Here is a 13,285-nt window from a genome sequence, read left to right on the forward strand (position 1 = left end):
GGGCAAGGCAGCAAATTTTACCACACATACAAAATAATCATGAGACCACACTTTAGGGCACTAAGACACAGTTTCAAACTTCTCCCCTATTTATATCACACACAGAGCAAAGTCTGACTGCTGAATATAATGATGTCATAATCATGAGCTACAACCTCAGCGTCAGCAGCATCAATTTTAAAAATTCAGCCTTATCCTTTATTGTTATAAAATACACTTACAAATGCTAATGGGTTATAAAATGGCATAGAGTTAGGAATTGGCCAGCTCCAGAATTTTAAATGTGTCCACATCCCCGTGCTTTGCAGGGTGACTAGTTTTGAATGCCTAGATCTGAATGCACTCTAGGGTCCCAAGCCAAGTGCCAACTTGGAGGTGAATTAATTTTCCTTCTGTTTAGGACCTCATTAAAGTAAAACCATGTTTTTGCCAAGATTTAAGCAAAGGAGAATAGAAAATCCCATAAGAACAGCTGCTTTCTCAGTGCTCCACCAGTTAAAAAATTCTGATTCTGAATGCCTTGCAGCCAGTAGGTGCTGCTGATCCAAACCTGGCTCTAACCCTGATACTGACTGAACCTGCACTGTTCTGGTTACAGACCTCATCTGGAGCTGAATCCTCTTACAGTGATTGTCTTCAGAGTCCTTTTTTGTATGGGCTTAAACACTGTGTCTTTAGAAAGTACTCTTGTTATTATATTAATTTTCTTCCTTTACAAATAGATCTGAAAGTCAGTTAAATCTTTCAATAAAACTTATCCTTTTAACAAGGAGAATTTGAGCATCCTAATAACCTGGCTCTGTTCTGGAACAGGTGAAAGACGGGGGAATGGTATAGCTCCCTAACACAGAACATTTTTAGGGTACTTTCTAACCTCTTGTTCTGATCTTCACAGATAAAACAATATTCATTTGCCTAGAAACAGGTATTTACTGCCATTGGGACAGCCTAGGATTGCCTGCCTTGCATTCAGCTGCCACTCAGAAGGGCACGTGTGTACTGTAGGTTCTGTGCCACCTCTGCCAAAGCCACACTGATATCACAGACACCTACAGTGTCTCCAGTGACACAGCATCTTGGTGTGGGCAACTGAACTGAGCTGAGGCCCTAAGCACGGTTCCAGCCACATAGGGTAGGATTCAGCATGGGATTAAAACGCATGTTTTCAGGTGTCTACCTGCAAACTAGGTGGTCAGGCTCCTATTGTAGTCAATGGAGAGCTAGTGAAACTAGGCAGTGGAGACCAGGCATCTTCTAGTGATGGGCTCAATGCATCTTTAAGGTCCAGTAACCATACTTACTGCAGGCTCAATTCAGTTGCCTAAAATTGGTGCTTTTGGCTATCCAGATGCACAAATGTGGTAAATGTGACATAAGACACATGGGAAATCCAAGCCGTTCTGGACCAACAGCTTGCACCAGGGAAGTCTGAGTTTCAAATGGCACTAGATAACTACATTTAAGCAACTGAATGAAGCCCTCCTGATTATACTGGGAACTTAGACTCCCAGCTGACATGCAGACACTTACTTTTAGGTATCTGATCTGGAACTAAATACAAAAATGGTGTCCAATGGCAAATTCCTCTTCTAGGGCCCAGTTCTCCTGTAACTCTCACTAGCTTAAATGAGAACAAGCACAAAACGTAAATTAAACTATTTTGATGTACAGCTGAGAGGAGAACAACCTGTTCGGCTTCTGTTTCTATTACAGTCCAGTAATAGTATAGATTTTACAATTCCACAAATCATAGGCTTAGTCTTGCCACTCCAAGCATCAAATCAAACCCAATTCCAGACGAAGACTTGAACATCACAGAGGTACTTCCACTACTCCGCCTCCTTCCTGCACAGTATCTTGCTCTGCCATTTAGGGCATTATCTGCACAGTCCACGTACACCAAACCAAGTATCTGCAGTGAAATGTTTCTGTTCTGCTTCTTCCACTTATTCTGCTTCTACTTATTCCTTAGGAGGAATGAATCTTTCAGAAGGAGCTGTTGATGTGCCTTCCTATTTTGCATTTTGTTTATAAAAAGCACTTCACAAGCAATCTTCACAGTACCAATATTTAGTGAAATGGATTTCTTTTACTTTTTGCATTACTGCACAGGTTATTGGTTCTGGGAACTACATTTAATTTATTTCCAAGTATCTCAGGCATTTTGTACATCACTTTAGTATCCCTTTCTCTCATGATGAACACTAAACATATTTATACCTACCAGGCTCATGATACATCTTGGACATAAAGAACAAGTATTCTTTCCACTGCATAGACAGAATCTAATGTTAAAAAAAATTCCACTGTGAAAATGTTTCTTCATCTTCTATGCACAGATGCTAATTTTAAAAACACACTCTTAGTTAGGTATAAAAAAATATTGTCAGTTTTCTCTGGAGATCTGTGTTTGTTTCTGGCTATGCTTATTACACCAACAGTTTCAGATGCTCTGACAGGACATGTATGTAATCCCTTGCTCTTCCTTCTCCAAGACTTCAAGGAGCCCTAGATAACACAAATAGCTGACACCAAACAACAGGTATAGGTATAAAAAGCAAGGCAAGGCAATCCACTCTTTTTTTCTGGCACTATATTCTGCAGTAGCATAAAAGGTGTCACTGCTGAGCAGAAGCTTATAATTCCTCTTGATTGATCAACTTGAGAAAGTTTTTTCCTCTTGAGAAAAAATAATTTGAGATGTGATACTAAAATGTGTTTTATGGGATTCCTATAACTTTCAGAATTTCTCAAGCAGCAATAGCTGAATCCCTTGAAATGTAATAACATGAGAAAGTTTTCCAAATGGTGTCTTACTCAATCCTCTTTTTTTCCCAGTTGCTTTGCTTAACTAGAAAATGCTGAATGTTCAAGAAACTTCTAGGTCTCCTCTGTGTTAATCCCATTTCTCCTTACCTCTTTGATTTGTACTGAAAAACAGTATCAAAATTGGGAACAACATTCCAGGTCAGTACATGGTTCATATCTGGTATTCCAGGCTAGTTTTTATTCCCTACCAGATGATTTTCATATCTGACTTCAAAACATTCTTCGTCAATTGTTGATTCCTTCTTTCCTACCATTGCTTAAGCTCCTAGTATCTTTTTTTTTTTTTTTAAAGCTTACTTGTCATGTCCTAAATCTTTTTGACCTGTATTTTGTTACTTTCCAGTCACTCATAATTTCTGATGCTTCTGTCCAAACATGGAGAAATCTACAACCCAAAATTTCAGTTCCTAGAAGTCTCGTCTGCACTCTGGGCACCAGTTAGCCTTGCTCCTGAGTAATCCAGGAGAGTTTTTACCCATATGGTAGTTTTTTAGAACCTTAGAAAAGTTTTAAGCATTCTTTCCCAGTCACAGTTTGCCAGTGCAGGCAGGTGGTTTTGTGTCTGAGGCTCAATCTTGGAGCCACTCATTCCATTAAGATCACAGTTTTTCCCCACAACCCACTATTTGATGCTTAATCAAAGACATCGATTAATCATAGATGTATGTGCGAAAATGCATTCAATTCAGATTATCCAGCTTTTTCCTGACCACTATTATATGTATACTCCATTTATAACTGACACCCTGCACGTACCCATTCTATCAAATTGATTATCCAGATATTTAAACTTTTTTTAAAATCAAATTTTTCTCAGAGTTTGGTTATATATGTACACTTTATGACCTTTATAATAATGTAGACTCTACCACAACCTGAATCAGATTTGCCAAAATTTCTTGCCTCTTACACTTTCTCATCCTGACTTCTCCAATATAAGGTGTTTCATTTCAACTCAAGCATGCAAGCTATACATTGTGATATTACAGATCAGCTTATTTCTGATACGCCACCAAATGCTTATCAGAAATGCAGTTAAACAGCATGTATGGCCACATCTTTATCTATTGATTCAGTAATTCACTGAAGAAGCCAGGCAAATATTGTCAGGTGTTGTTCTTTTATAATCGTTTCTGACCACCTCTGTTAGACTGTGAATTCTTCCAAAAATTTCACCCTGCTTTCAACATGCCTGCTACACTCTTTTGGAAGCTTATGATTAAATCCTGCATAGCAACTGCTCCCTATATACGCCCTCACTGTCAGGAGGTTAACTGGTAGATCTGCATTCACCACATTTTCTCCCAGTCCCTAAAGCCCTCATTCCCTCTGCAACAATAAACAGAGACCTTAAGAGCACTGCTTTAAGTACACACGACCCTCACTTCTCTCTCTGCATGAGCTTTCTGTTGACTATTCCCTAACCACTACATGCAGCAAAGCCACATACATTTTGCTGTTATTCAGGCACTGTATGCCTGCTGAGGGGATGGAAAAGCCTGGGTCTTCTTTATAATAGTTATTGTCAGAGTAAAGCCCACTGGACAAAGCACAATAATTTCACCTTAAATAATAAGGTGAATAAACACTACTATTCATGTAGAGGAAGGAATTTCAGCTAAGCCCTGAATGTCTTTGGTATTCAAAATTCATAGCAATCCTTGTACTCAAAAATTATATCAAGTCTGAAATTTCTTATAACTAACCCTGGTTTTATGAGGATTTCAGTCATCTGTCACGACCTTCAGAAAATCAGAGTTTACCTATACTTATTTTTAGACATGAAGGAAAAGAGGATTTCATTTTAACAAGCTTTAAAGAAAAACTTGTGAAGCCAAAAATAGTTTCCAGTAATAATACACTGAAACTTCAAAACACTTCATGCTAAATTCTTAAAATACTAGATGGCAAGTTTTACTATTTTAGTTACATACAGGGTATATATTTGCATGAGAGTTTTGTGGTCTTCATAAGCATATTGCTGCAAAAGTCAGTTTCAAACTTACGAAATGTCACAATGGGAAAACGCCTCATTATTGTGTATAAGAAATTTGTTTACTCCTTTATCCATAAATCACTATTTCTAGAGAGCATATTATAAGATCTCCAGCACTTGAAGTTAATTTGCTTCATTATTCTGGTGGGCAGTAAAGATAGGTAGATACACATATTCTCATGCACAGAAGGTGTTCTGGTCTCCATTTTCTTTTTCAGTTACTTATATGTCTGAAAATTTTTCTCATTAATACTTCTTACCTTTCAAAAATCTTTTCTTTTACTCTGATCAAATTTGATTCATCCATTATTGGAAAAGAAATTGGGAAGTCTCAGTGTGGCATTACAGGTGAAAAAACACACATAAAGATATTCAATTTGCCAAGAATCTTTCTGTAATACAGGTTTGGACTAGAGTGCTGGCAAATCTAGTTCCTCATCAGCAGTCTTCAAAATTGGCTTGTTCCTTCCAGTAGATCTAAGAAAGCAAGTTTCCTCTTCTTACACTGAACAGTTCACTTTCTCTATTGAAGAATAAGGGGAAAGTGTGAAAAAATGGTTAGCAATGGAAGTTTTAAAATTTAATATCATTAATTTTGACATGGTCTCTAGACCCATGGACAGCTTTTGCAACCACTGAGATGACTCTGAAGGTCACTCCAGAATATGTACAATCTGAACAGCATTTTAATATGTGGTGAGTACATTTTAAAATGTGAATTATTATTTTTCTTTGAACATTACTGATTTTACCATCTCAATAAAATCCAAAGGAATCCCAAACTGAAGACTATCTACAACATATCAGTATATTCTACCACAGTTTATTGAAACATATTACGAAGATTGAAGGTCTTCAGAAGTATATACACAGTCTGGTATTTCTTACCAGTCTGAAGGGTTGATTTTTCAACCTTAATAATCCTTGATAAACATCATTTCTCCAGAATGCATGAAAAGAAATCTCTTTTATGCCAATAGCTAGTATCTTCCATAGAGAGATTTATATGCATTCTTCTAAAGCAATATCTTGTTCCACACTCATAAACTAATGTTTGTCTTCTCAATAATATACGATTAGTAGATATTATGCCAAGAATAAATGTACTGCATGATGCTATAATAAATCTGTAAACTTCAATCCTTGCACAGTAGTCTACCAGAATACCTTGTAGCAATCAATAATTTGTTTCTCACTATCACTGAATAGCATAACACAGTGAAAGATGCATGGAAGTCTTCGCTATACCCAATAAATTATGCTTCATAGCCAAATATTGTTTGTAGAATAGGCTGCATCACAAACAACTCCTGGGAACTATAAGTTCAGGATCATTTCTATAATATCTGCAGATATATTTATGTCAAATCTGGAACATAAGGTTCCAAACTGATTTGATACCTAAAGAAATTGGAACAAATGCTATATCAAGGGCATTTTCTTCATCATCAATAAACCTGACATACAGCACACCACAGAGTTATGCTAAAAAATATATTTTGAAAGATGATCCTAACTGCAGGTAATAGAACAGATCTTGAATGTAAATGTTTTTATGCAGTGGCAACAGCAAACCTAAAGCACACTTTATGACATTTATACTCTCTATCCAAGGTAAATATAACTTTTCACAAACTTTCCCTGACTACTAGTGGCAAGGTTTCTTTATAGCACAAGTTAACAAAACGCTTGTAGCTGTGCAGGTACTTCAGATGAGAAACATCACTTATCTCAGCTATTCATACCCTATCTAAATCACCATGCCTGCCTCCCTTAAAAAGTAGTAAAACACTCTCTGTTATAAGCTCCTGTTAAATTTTTTCAGCTGTTTCCTACTGCTTCCAGAGGGCAATTATATTTACAACAGAGCAATAAGCTAGTGACAACAGTTTAAAAAAAGCAAAAGCAAAACTAAAAACAAACCAGAAAACAAAGTAAACAAAAGCTGTTTCATGGAGGAAAAGAAGTCTCTATGCCCAGAGACTGTAGACCAAGCCACAAGTTGAGAACTTCTGTTTCATATACTTCTGCTAATATTCTGCTAATATTTCAGGTCTACAAAAGGAAATAGCCACCATGAGTCTAAGCATCTGCCTGCTTTTTTGGCTGTCCTACCACAGTTCAAAGGAACGCAGACTCCCCACGCAATGCAAAGGCAAACTGGGCACCTGGGAATACAATGTATAAAAACAGCATCCCAGTCAACAACAGAGGAGGCACGGAAGACAAAACTTCAGCAATAGACCCCTTCTGAAGAGGTGAAGGATGCACATTTGAGGAAGGACAGTAAGCAAGGGTCTGAACCCCGGATTCCCATGGTCTGGGTAAGTTCCATAGATGGTAAATGAATCTATAAGAAGGCCTTGTTTTGAAGGAAAGAAGACATATCTGTGACATTCAGTCTTCACAGCTTATCTAACAGACAGCCTTTCAGGTAAGACAAGCAAATTAATGCCTTTTCCATTGGCCTCAGCTGTAGGTACGAGCTTTGTACTTAGTGTTTATTTGGATCAGAGCTCAAGCATGCAGGTCTGAAAGCAGCTTTAATTGCCTTACACAGTGAGGTGTCATCTCTCAGATTTAGGGAAAAGGTGAGGGAAGGGAAAGGAGAAGAGAGGATTTCAACAGCGTTAGACAAGAAAACTGTCCAAGTGATCCTGTGACCCCTACCTCTCAATATACAGGGGTATCAATTCTCAAAATTACTGTAGGAGACCAAATAAAGAGTGTGATGAAATTCACTGAAATTTCCATTGGAAATGGACAATCTGTATGATATAAAATTAAGTTGTAAAAGCACAAGATTACAAAGATAACGAACTTCAAGCATCTGTCTCATTCAACTACCAGTAAGTTCTCACCAGTTATTCTCAATATGATAGTGGTATTGTAAACCACTGAAGAAAAAAAAATATCTGAACAGTATCTGCTAGTTATTATAATAAAGTCAGAGCAGGTGAAACAGAAAAAAACAACGCATGCACTGAAGTGAGAAAAAACTTACTAACCTGGCTATCACTGTTGCTGCTAAATCTTGTCGAATTGGAACAAAAATGGGCAAATGACACCCAAAACTCAGGAGATACAAGAGACATGGAAAAGGGATAGTCCCAAGTCACTTGATACTCACCTGCAGGTGAAAACCACAGAAATCCAACAAGAAACAGGAGGCAAAACCCATCCTGCTTCGCTAAAAGCATGTCCACTCAAATGCAACCCCTTTAAAGGACAGGAAATAAATTACAAAAAAATCACTGCTGAAGCACAAGCAATGTAAAAGATGTTTCCTTCTCTTTGTAATGTTAGATGATGGAATCAGGTCCAAAATATCAACTTCACTTTCAGTACTTAATGTGATTTATTCTCTATGAGGCATCAATCAAGTCGTTAAGATCAGACCTAAAGGCTGATTTCTTGCTCTTTTTGCTTGGTTCATCTCCATGTTTAGATCTCCAATGCTGATCAAGAAAGAAAGTGAAAAATATTTGGTTTATATTTTTCAAACAATTTCCTCCAGCACAGTAGTCTGCACATTTTACTAGATTGTGGTTTCATTTCAAATGGATTAAATACTTAAATTGTCAGACAAAAACTTAATGTTTTTTGCTTAATTTTGCACTATAAAGTCAGAAGAAGAGTAAGCTATATTTGCCAGCCTGGGAAATACTGCAAGATTTCAAACTTCCTATTGTCCTGAATTGATACAAGGAAGCAAAATTTTGAAGTCTTTTCCCAAGTAGAACTTTTTTTCCAACTGTCTTCATGAATCAACGTTTAAATACAGATATCAATGGGAGTTTAAATACATTTATTTGATATGAGAAGATAAATTTATAAGCAAAAAGTATTGTTTCAAAGTGAAAAGTTGAAATCCTGTGTTTCAGATGTGTCAAAACAGGACTTGTGAAATTTTTTATCTTTTTTTTTCCATATAAGATTTTATCAGAATTACAAACACATGGTAAAAGAAAGGCTTTGCTCAAATGCCTCTGTCATAAAGCAAGTGCTTCAGCATTTTTTTCAAACTGGTCCTAATTCCAAGGCATACTTGCAAAGAGTGCATTACCCTCCAAAACAATCACATTTTGGACACATTTTCATTTTCATTTCAGAAAATGTGTTACTATGTCAAAGGCAGGCTTGTTTTAGGTAAAAGCCAAGTAGGCATTTCTTTAGATCAACAGACTGGCAGGAACAACAGAACCAGCCATTACCTCTCTATCTACTTTGTTTACGGCAGAGCCCTGGAAACTCAAGCTACATGCTACTGCTGCAGAAGGACAAGTGGGAATACATCAGGTAGTACTCTTCATTGGTGGAAGAGGCTCCACCACCTCAGCAATTGCTTGTGACAGCAAGATTGGTAAACTTAGTTCTCTGTAGCTCAACATCCTCTCTGTAGCTCAACGTCCCACCTGCTCTGGCCCTTCTCCCCCATTCACTGTTCCTCTCCTTCCTGCAGAACAGTGGGGCAGAGCCAGAGCTCTAGCATTGATGCAAAAAACCCTCAGTTTTGCCTAGGCCTCTGAGTACTCTCTATTCACACTCACTTGTCATGTCTCTTCACTGAGGCACTATGTGATAGCTGGAACATGGGCCTTGATGGACCATGGGCAGAATTCCTTCGAACTCAAAATACAACATACATAGATAAATTTTAAGTTGCTAAAATCAGGAAAGCAATTGAGGAAAGCCCTACCTAACCCACTTAGGTTTCAGGGAAAGCCTGTCTGGTAATTATAACTGTATTACCGAGGAAACTCAGAGGCATCTTTCTCTTTACTGAGCTGGCTGCCTAGATAAGTCACCTCTTATTAACAATTCAGAAAGATGCACTAATGTCTGAGACCTCAGAGGAGCCTAGATTTCGAGCCATACTCTGACCAAACTGAACTGATTCAAATTGCTTTGAGTTGTGTGAAAAGCCACAGCAACAGATGGGACTCAATTCTTACATAGTGGCTGAATGTTTTGAAGCTTTTGCCTCAAAAGCAGGAGCCCAGCTTCAACAGAAAGGGCACAGAGTACTTTCATCCAAAAATATATTGTTGAGGGCACTGCCTCGTATGCAAAATCCACGGAGATAATGCAAGTGAGAGTTCTCATGACTCCATAACAGCATAGGAACACTATACTATTTATTAGGTACCATCCTGCAAACGAGAGGTTAACATCTTGCATCACAGAGATACCTAAGTGCACACAGCAATTCCAGGCTCTGATTCCTGGCTTGACAGAGGAGTGTAGCTTGTGACACCCCTCTTTTTTGGCATAACCTACTGAGTAACTTAGCTAGCACATGAGCTTTTCTGACTTCCAGACTAAGTACCAAACCTGCCTCACTCTGTGTGTGGGGAACTTTGCCTCTATGAATTCAAGTTGCTCAGCAAAGATCAAGTATCAAGGAGTGTCGAAGCTAGGGCTTGGATAAAAAACTTGTTTTACATGGCTAGAAAGCTTTATAGTCCCAGAATCGCTCACGGCATGTAACCTATATATTGGTCTGTTGCTAGACGGTTGAACAGAGAAAGTGCATTACCTGAGAAAAGGCAATAACTGATAAAAGAGTTACTCTGCATGTTTGCTTCCCTACTGAAAAGTATTATTTGTCTAAGCATATTTATTGTACATTTAATTCCATTTTTGTTTGCACTTCACAGATACTGCCTACCAGCACAGATGTCCTATGTTGAAAAACATGACAATTTTGAAATGCAATTATTCGGCATATATAATGTCAACAGATGTTTTGGAAATATGTCCCATTTCCACACTCAGCAGGCTTCTGCTACTTTCTCCCACAAAATATCTGAGGTAACAGAAGCCTTATGAGGCTAATGGTTTTGGAGCAGCCATCAGCCACCTTGGAGGACAATTGTCTGTGAATTGCTGTGGTAGTCTCAAACATGTTCAGAGCAAATCCCTTTGACAATCAGGCTGTCCATGTCAATATCAAACCAGGCCATCAATGCCAATAGCATGACTGATTTCAGCCATTCTTTAAAACGACTCTGCCATGATTGCTACAAGAACATGTGTCAGCTAAAACCTATTTAATCACTTACCCATGTAGGTTTGACTCATTTACATGAGGCCTCTTTATGCTACCTTAGCAGTGTAAAGCAGTCATAAAATGGCTGTAAATGCAAAAAGTCTTCCTCCATGCTGTGTCCATGCCATCTCTGAATAATCTGCCTAGCCTTAGTGCTCTGATCTTCCCCATCCCACTGTTTTGTTGTCCCTCTTAGAGTACCCTGTGTGAAAGTAAATTATTAGCTTCTTAGAGCAGGGACATGTAATTATTGGTATTGAAAGCATTCAGAGAATGCACTGAAAAAATGCATTCATAAGAAAAATACTCTGATAAGCACTAAACTGAGAATTTCCTCTCATTCCCAGTGGATGGGAAAATCTTAGCTGCTATATCTCCACTATAGTGTTGCCTAAGAGTCACAGCTCCATTTCTAATCCCTTCTCCATCTCAGGGATGACAGCTCTCCGAGGATGCAGATTACTTCCTCCCCTCTCCTCCCTCCCAACACACATCTCCTATCAGTTACGTTTTGTAAACCAATTCTCTCTGAGGAAGAGCTAAGGCTTCCCCACCTCCAGATTGTTCACACCCAGGTAGCAGCCCCCGGTGCTTGCCACTCCACTATACCTGACGTAGCCATGGGCTCCTGTACTTCCTTGGTCCTCTGAGTATCCTCACAGACCCAAATGATGACCTACACTGATGTGATTTTAAAGTGCATTATGTGTGATCTCTGAAATAAGTTTGCAGGGTGTGAACCAAATCTGAAAGAACAGTTGTTAAAATATATATTTTTATTTATGAAAATGGCAATCTGGTTTGGGATGTGGAAAATTAACATGGTACTAAAAAAAAAACCTCATTAAAAATGCATTCTTAACCATAAATATCATTAAGAGATATGCAAATAAGCCATCGCCAGCAGGTAATCTGAAAAGACATTACCAGGGAATTAATCACAGGGCACAAAAGCAGAGTAGTTAGTGTGTCCTGATGTTGTGCTTGCAATGAGTCAACTTCCTTATGGACTTCTGCTGTAATCTCTTCTGCCTTTCCCCCAACACACACTTCCCCAGCCAGTCTATGTGAATGCAGACAAGGTCACAGGAGTGGGGAATTCAAGGACGGACAAATAAGATACTAATCACATCACCTTCCTGCCTCTTATTGGTATGCTTCAACCACGCCAGCCCAGCAAGCCATTCTTAACTGGAGCCGCAACCTCAAAACCTGAAACAATGCTCAGATTCAGTGAAGATGGTTCAGGGCCATCACTTCCTTTCTTTTTCATGTTGGCACATTTCCCATAGAAATCACAAAATACATATAGGATTTTATTTTTTCATTCCATTCCTCATCCACATACACGAATGAAAACAGATACAAACCAACTAGTACCTATTGCTACTGTACCCTACTTTGGGACAGCAAATTATTTCTATTTTTAAGTAAAGAAAATGCTACATAAGTATATGATATCTCTCACATATGAATTTACAAGAGCTTTTAAAATATTTGATCTACAGGATTTAGAATCTGAGATTTCAGAGAGCATCTGGCAAGTCAAAGTACTTACTCCAACTTTTGCAGAAGGTTTTTCTGCATCTAATTTTTCATTTCTTTTCTAAAACCAATGACCCACAGATACTCCAGTAACCTAGACAGCATCCAGTGCATGAGAGAAAATAAAAAACAAATTCATAAGTGGCAATTTTTAAAATAACCCGCCCACAGAGGAGATCTTTTTCCCAGGTTGGCAAACATGCTGACATCTGAAGGCTTAAGTCTCTGATTATTTTTTTGTTTGTTGTTTCCTGTTTAATGTACTGTGGATGTTTGCATTGTCTACATAAATGCCACAGGTTAATTAAGTATTATCTTTAAATGTATTTCCTTTTATCAGTTTTAATTGCAGAGGCTTTCAATTTCAAACCAAAGTCCCTTTTTGATGAAATCTTTAGAAAGTAAATAGAAGCTTCAGATTTAGCTTCTTATTAATATTCACTATCTTGTATACTTTCATTGTGTCTTTTTTCTTTTCTAAAATTCATTACTTCACCTTTTTCTTTGAATTAAAATTGCTTCATGCTTATATCCATTTTTGCAGTGTACCTATTGGCCTCTTCTCGTTTATATGTATATGGCTTCAGCTAGAGTATAGAGTTAATAAAGGGATGGTATTACATCTTTCCATTTCTTCCATGTTATATTATTTCTCTTTACTGATTACTGTGGAGATTTATAGTGAGCTGTCCAAAGTACCCTCCAATACTGTGCTTCCAACTCCACGGTCACTTAATAAATCGGGCTTAATTATATCAATGTCACATCTGGCATCTCAGCTGTTTCAAATTGGACTAAGTCTCATATGTTACAAAAAGGGTATGTTTTATTCTTTGGAGTTTAGAGCCAGATACCCAAACTCA

The 13,285-nt window shown here is 37.9% G+C and overlaps 1 protein-coding gene across 1 annotated transcript in view; it reads right to left on the minus strand.

Annotated features, from left to right (window-relative positions):
* Nucleotides 1–13,285, minus strand: part of NXPH1 (neurexophilin 1) — a 141,121-nt gene that overhangs the window by 74,438 nt on the left and 53,398 nt on the right. The window lies entirely within an intron of this gene.

The sequence above is a fragment of the Ciconia boyciana genome, chromosome 2 (genome assembly GCF_034638445.1).
Source record: "Ciconia boyciana chromosome 2, ASM3463844v1, whole genome shotgun sequence".
NCBI lineage: Eukaryota > Metazoa > Chordata > Aves > Ciconiiformes > Ciconiidae > Ciconia > Ciconia boyciana.